The sequence below is a fragment of the Austrofundulus limnaeus genome, unplaced genomic scaffold, assembly GCF_001266775.1.
Source record: "Austrofundulus limnaeus strain Quisiro unplaced genomic scaffold, Austrofundulus_limnaeus-1.0 Scaffold5, whole genome shotgun sequence".
NCBI lineage: Eukaryota > Metazoa > Chordata > Actinopteri > Cyprinodontiformes > Rivulidae > Austrofundulus > Austrofundulus limnaeus.
The window spans coordinates 1224889-1231306 of record NW_013952407.1 but is presented as its reverse complement, the minus strand read 5'-3'; the positions used below and the strand labels follow the sequence as shown (position 1 = coordinate 1231306).

At 36.9% G+C, this 6418-nt stretch overlaps 1 long non-coding RNA gene across 1 annotated transcript in view; it reads right to left on the bottom strand.

Annotated features, from left to right (window-relative positions):
• Positions 1-5764, bottom strand: part of LOC106530807 (uncharacterized) — a 12751-nt gene extending 6987 nt beyond the window's left edge. Inside the window, exons 1-2 of the long non-coding RNA XR_001311835.1 lie at positions 5443-5764; positions 4442-4478 (exon numbers count right to left, since the gene is read on the bottom strand). This is a non-coding gene — a long non-coding RNA (uncharacterized LOC106530807). The remainder of the gene's footprint in view (positions 1-4441; positions 4479-5442) is intronic.
• Between the last annotated feature and the right edge of the window lie 654 nt (positions 5765-6418).

The following is a 6418-nucleotide window of genomic DNA, read 5'->3' as shown; positions in this document are numbered from 1 at the left end:
CAGAAATCAGCAAAATAAAGCATAAAAAGCTTAAATTAGCAAAAATAAGTTGATAGATCCCCCCCCCCCCCCAAAGTTTAAATTAATAGAAGAATAGCTGAAAGTAGCACAAAGATAGCTACATTTAGCAAAACAAGAAGATGGAGGCGGAAATTCTTGCAACAAAGAAGTTAAAAAATAAGCAGAATCAAAACAAAAGTTAAAAAGGAAAGTTTCGTAAGCATTTTAAAGTGTTTTAATGATGTTGCAGATAACACTATTCATTTTCAATCAGAAAATAATGAAGGAAAAGCTAAATGACTGAAATATCAAAATAGCAAGCATGGCAAATATGAGCTACAAGTTTTGATATATGAATTGTGGTGCGCTCAAAAGCATTCACACAATAATCTAAATGGCTTATTGTTTGTCATAATTGTAGACGCACCATAAAATAAAATTGTAAAAATAAAAATTATCATTAAAAAGCACACATTTTCTTGTCTCACAAATCTCTATATTGAAATATTTTTCAGACAAGGTTTGAAGCTTGACTATTATTTTTGAACAAAAACAGAAAAAAAAAATTTTTTATATAGTTTACATGTTAATTATTAAATCAAATAAAATTTTTTAACCTGTTTCTTAAACTCCAAAAGACTTCAGGAGAAAAATAAGTTTAAAAACACGTCATGTTTATTCCAAAAGGAGATGGGGGATGCAAGCAAACAGAGGGATGGAGACAGTGTGTGACTGACATCTAAGAAGCAGCAGTCATTATGTCGTTAAAGCTGCACATCAAGTGTTATTTCTGGAGGTGTGACTACGCATACATTGTGAAACAGCCTCATGCACACAGAAAACAGGCCCCCCAAAATTGTGCTTGACCACTCTCTCATCATCAGCTATTAAATTAATTTCAAGCCTGAGAAAAAAATATGGTTTTAAAACTAATAAGGCAGCAGAAAGTGGCAACGGCAGCTGCATCTGTGATTACTAACTCAGGAGCAACAATAACACAAGGAAATTATTATGAAACAGCGTGTGCAAAAGAAGCAACTCTGAGGGTGAAAAAGCAACATTTAGGTAATTAAAGCATTTGGGTGAAAGCAACGAAACAAAACTATATGAGGGAAGATGAACACAACACCTGCTCAAGACTTTTACAAAAGTAAAAACCAACAAAAAAGATAACTTAATAACTTTACATTTTTTACAACATTTCCATAATAATAAGATTTAATTTGTGCCATTCTTGTGTCCCAATAGCAAAAGCTTTAGAAAGTTGTGTGGTTTTAGACGTCTGAGCAGTCTGAATGTCAGATTTGTATCTGTTTGGTCAAGTTATGGTTGATCRCTGCTGTTGCTCTGAATCTGCATGTTGAAGAAAAAAAAAATGAAAAGCAGTTGCAAAGTTTAGTTTTAAACCTGAAACCTTTGGTTACTTGTTGATTTAGTAATCCTCAGTTCTGTTTATTTGAGTCTTTAAAGACGATCCACCACTTCCTGTCCTTCTGTTTGAGTTCCTCCCTAACTCAGATACAAATAAAAAGATACTAAAACTTTCATTCAGCTCATATCAATAAACATCTCTGGAGGTCATGGGGGGTCCTGGTCTGGCTCCCCTGGAGATACGAACAGAGTTGGTTCTGGTTTTAAACACACTGTAACAGAGAGGGGCTCAGACCCTCTTGGCTGTGAAGTAAGGCCAATAGGACGGCCAGCAGAGTTTGATTCTCTCTGTCAAGGAAGAGAGGAGACCGTGAAAAGTGTAAATACAGCACTTCCTCCTCCTCCTTATGGTTTTCATTCTCAGCGGCATTTTTCTGCCATCATGTGCATCTTTTCCCCAATCATGCTTTGTCAAAAGAAATGCACATCAAAATGCACAAAGATATGAGTGCAATCTACAAAAACAAAACAAAAAAAAAATCATGCGTGGTGACAAGCGTTAAATATTTGAGGGTTAACGTGATTGCTCAAATCTTTTGAAGTGGGGTTCTGCAGATGAAATATGAGTAATTACCATGTTACTTGTTGTAGATATAGCTGTTTGAAGAGTTTAATTCCYACCAGACTGACAAGCTAACAGGAAAATGAAGAGCTGCCGTCCAATTTTAAAGAATTCCAAAGCTCTTTATAAATTTCACATTACTCAGTTATTTACATCGATTTTTACTTAGATGTGTAAAAACCAGTAGCAACTTGCTGTAGCGCTTCTGGTGCAGCCTGCGTTTTGACCSTTTTTGAATATAATGTTTTTATAAACTACTACAACGTTTTTGACATTGGAGTCGCCAGATTAGCTGTTAGTTTGTTAATCTAGTCAGCGTTAATCTGGTCAGTATTAAACTATATTTCTACAAACTGAAGCTGTTCAAAGAGCAACATGAAACATATTCATCGGTTATAACTTTTCCAATGATCCACACCTGAAAAGATCTGAACTGTCCCATAAAGTCTGAGAACGCTAAAAAAAACACAACATAATTACAGTTAACACAGTTCACTGTAGGGCTAAAGTACGTAAGAACAAAGTAATTATGACCTTAAAGATGCAATCAAGACTGCTCTTTGCTGCATAAAACAATCTTAAGCTCTTTTGCTTGCTGATTGTTGCACAAAACAAACAAAGACAGGCAGACCTAAAGCAATGATTAAAGAAATCAACAAATCCTCAGCAGGACGTGAACACATGGGCCTCCAGGCTGAATCAGGTTAGCTGGAAAGGGTGAGTCAGTGTTGGACGACGATGGAGGCGAGGGGGGCATGCGAGGAGGGAAAAAGGYGAGGGCGACGGATGGGACCAGAGGTGCGAACTCTGAGACGACAGCCTCTCTTGAATTAAGTTGATCTTATTTGTCATGGGAACATCACTTCTATTTTCTTTTCATTACGAGACCAATCTCTTCACAAATCCTTCCAAACAGCAGTGGAATAACTGCTTGTTTGTTCTGCATGGCCTCGGAGGAGAGCTTGTAATCTGCAAGGAGGTCCACAGGATCCACTTTGTTGTTGGGATCAGTGCTCGCTTCTTTTATTTCACTCAATTYGGAAAAATCACTCTGTTGTTTTCTTTGTTGAAATGTATATTTTATATAGATTATTCACAAACACGGTGCTGCCAATAAAATGTCATTCCAATAAATAAACAACTTTTTTTTTTGTCTAAAATGAAAACAAGAGCCGATGTTTTTATGTCCCGGTTTATTTGACCGGACAGGTGAGTGATGAATTATGCAACAACCTGGCACGTCTCTGCACGACTCAGCTCTTTTRCTGCTTAATTGTCCTTTCCACGCGCAGCCTGGTTCAGATCAGCCCTGACAGTGTGCGCTCTGCAGACGTACAGAATTACCCTCTGTGTACACGTGAAACTCAGGGCTCTGTTCAGTTTTCCTGGATGTTTTTTTTTTTTTTTCGAAAGATCTGTTAGACTGCTCAGATGGACTGTGATTTGAGGCCGGAATAAGATCGGCCTTGAATTATCAAAAGAAGGGATGGATTAAAAAAATGCTGATTGCTGGTTACAAGATAAATGGCACCACTGGAAGATTTTGTGATTTTATCATAGTAACAAAAGAGTGACTGGTTTTAATATCTCCATGCTGCATCAGACTCATATTATTGATCAAAACCCTCTGAAAATGTGTCCAGCATTCAGCAGTGAATATTCATCTATGCTGCCTCAATGACAGAGATAATCCCATCTTTTATCGAATCATAAGTAAATCCCTAGTGTTTATATTTAAGCTCAAAGTGAAGAACTAAAAAAACAAAAAAAGGATGCAGAGTCAGGATTCAGATCAACACAGACAAATCCAAAGTGGTGTGCTTTGGGATTACATGCACTTTTACAACACAATTTCTTTAATTATAATTTTTTTTGTTAAAAATTAAATTTATTTCATTTATATAATTGGCCCCAACTCCAGTGCTTGAAGTGCCTGCTTGTCCTTCAAATACAAAATCTCAAAGAAAGCATCTTTATATTTAAGAAACTTGGCATTATACACCCAGTTATCCCCATTTTGTCACATATCTGGCACATTTTCTTTTGAACTTGGATCAAACAAAGTGCAACAGGAAGTGATATCAAAGGGGAACTCTTTAAGAAAAATAACCCCCTAGTTTGTTTATTGAAACTATATTATTTGAACTCTGACTCTTATCTTTCAGATAGTGACTCAAAATGATCTAAAGAAACATCAGATTCTGCTCTACAGTTCGTATATTGTACTAATGCTCTGTTCATATTCAGAAACCCCACTTTGATATCACTTCCTGTTACTGCACATGTAAATATTTATGATTTTTGTTTGTAATATGTTATTAATGTTATCTTTCCAAAAATGCAGTCATATTTATTACAAACATTTGATGTCACAGACTGTTACTGAAAAAAACGGACACTCTGGGACTGAATTATTACACATTTAGTTCATMTAGTCATTTTCTGTACCTGTTTATTCCTGTTCAGGGGCCAAAGCCTGTCCCACCTGTCAACAGAAAAAAGGTGGACAACTCACCGATTCATCAAGTCTGACAACCATTCACACACACTTATTCTCACACATAGGGTCCACTTAGAAGCTCCARTTAACCGGACATGCATGTTTTTGGACTGAGAGGAAACCAAGCCCTGCATCAAACAAATCGCTCACAGACAAGYCCTTTATGCTGTTAGACGACAGCACATTGCAGCATCCTGCATCTGAGAACAACATTTGTGGCCAACTTTTAGAATAGGTTGCCACTAGTTGTTGATCCAAAGGTTCAAGCGAAATCAAAAGTTAATGACTTTGAATTTCTTCATCAATCTATTTTGACTTTTCCAAAATGGGTCCACAGCTTAATTTGTCACTAGAATCAATTRCACATCTGCTTCCTGAGTTCATTATTTTGCAGCTGTACATCAGAGATGCATCAGTTATCTGTGACATGGTATACTTTATATACATCTCATCACATTTTTGTTAGAAAGTGTGTGTTTGATCTCTGCAAAGAGTCCTTGGGATACCTTCCTGTCACAACAGCATGTGTGAAAAAGAYGAACATGAGCCACTCTTTCTGAAATCACCAGGGTGGAACTGGAAAATGTCTGTTTTGAAAAATAAATCCAGAGCTTATCTTGTGAGTAAATCAAAGAGATGTTTTGAACATTATGTTCGCAATTATTGTCTGTGGGCTTTGAGGCTATCCAGCTCGTCTGCCTTTTTTCCCCTTTTAAACAATCTTATACCCCCTCTTTTTTTTTCTCGGTCCGAGCCTGGCTTTTAATGTAACTGCAATCAACCACAACAAGATTTTTGAGGCCCTGCGTTCATCCTTTAGAAATCCCACCAAACGTGAGTAGTATTGGAATTCCGGAGCACCATGCCAACCGTGAAGCCTCCCTGCCTCTCACATGCACTGTGTGGAGGTGCAATTTTCCTCCGGCTGGAGATCCCAAAGCTGCCTCACCTGGAACCAATCTGTAACACAATCGAAGAGTCCTGACTTGAAAGCCCGTTCCTTCCCTTTGATAGTCTCTTCTTTGGTAGCCTGCACGGTGCTGGAAATAGGCCTTTTGTAATCTGCAGATACAAAAGAGCCGCGGATTGAGACAAGTATTCACCCATCAAAGTGCATTATGCAAATAATCTAGAAACAAAGCTCAGAGACTCTTTTATTTTCCTGTCTTTTCTCAGCGCTGAAAGGGACACTGGACTGCTGTTGGAAGATTTAAAGCATTCTTGACATCCTTTGTGGATTATGCCATGTTTTTCCTTTTTCCTTTAAGAAATGATATGCTTATTCTTATAACAACTGGCCACAGTAAAAAAAATAATAGATATAATTATCCTTGTTAATAAACACATTTGTTTATTAAACTGGCTCTATTTTAAAGTTCACGTTTTCACGTAGGCAAAAAGATCCTTTTAAAAACATGTCTGTCCATCTGGGCTCTTGGGAAATTTAACCCTAAATCAACATGTCGAATCATATTTCCTTCCTTCACTTCTCTTTTAGACATGTGCTCCCTTGAGCAAAATTACATATAGACTATTTCATATACTGGTGTCATTGGTTCCTGTAGAAGTTGTGCAAATTCTTGTGTTGCTAAAAATCACAATAGATAACAAGAAAGAAACATTGTAGTAAAAATGACATCCTATACTGTAATGGAAGGAAGGAAGGAAGGAAGGAAGGAAGGAAGGAAGGAAGGAAGGAAGGAAGGAAGGAAGGAAGGAAGGCATTCGTAATATTGACTCTCTTCTTACGTTCAAATCACAACTCAAAACTCATCTGTTCAAGTTAGCCTTCTCACTTTAATTTCTTATTTTCTTTTAATTTTAGTGTTTTTATTGCCTTTTTATTGTTAATGTTGTGTTTTTAATGTTGTAAAGTGTCCTTGGGTGTTTTGAAAGGCGCTAACAAATAAAATGCATTATTATTA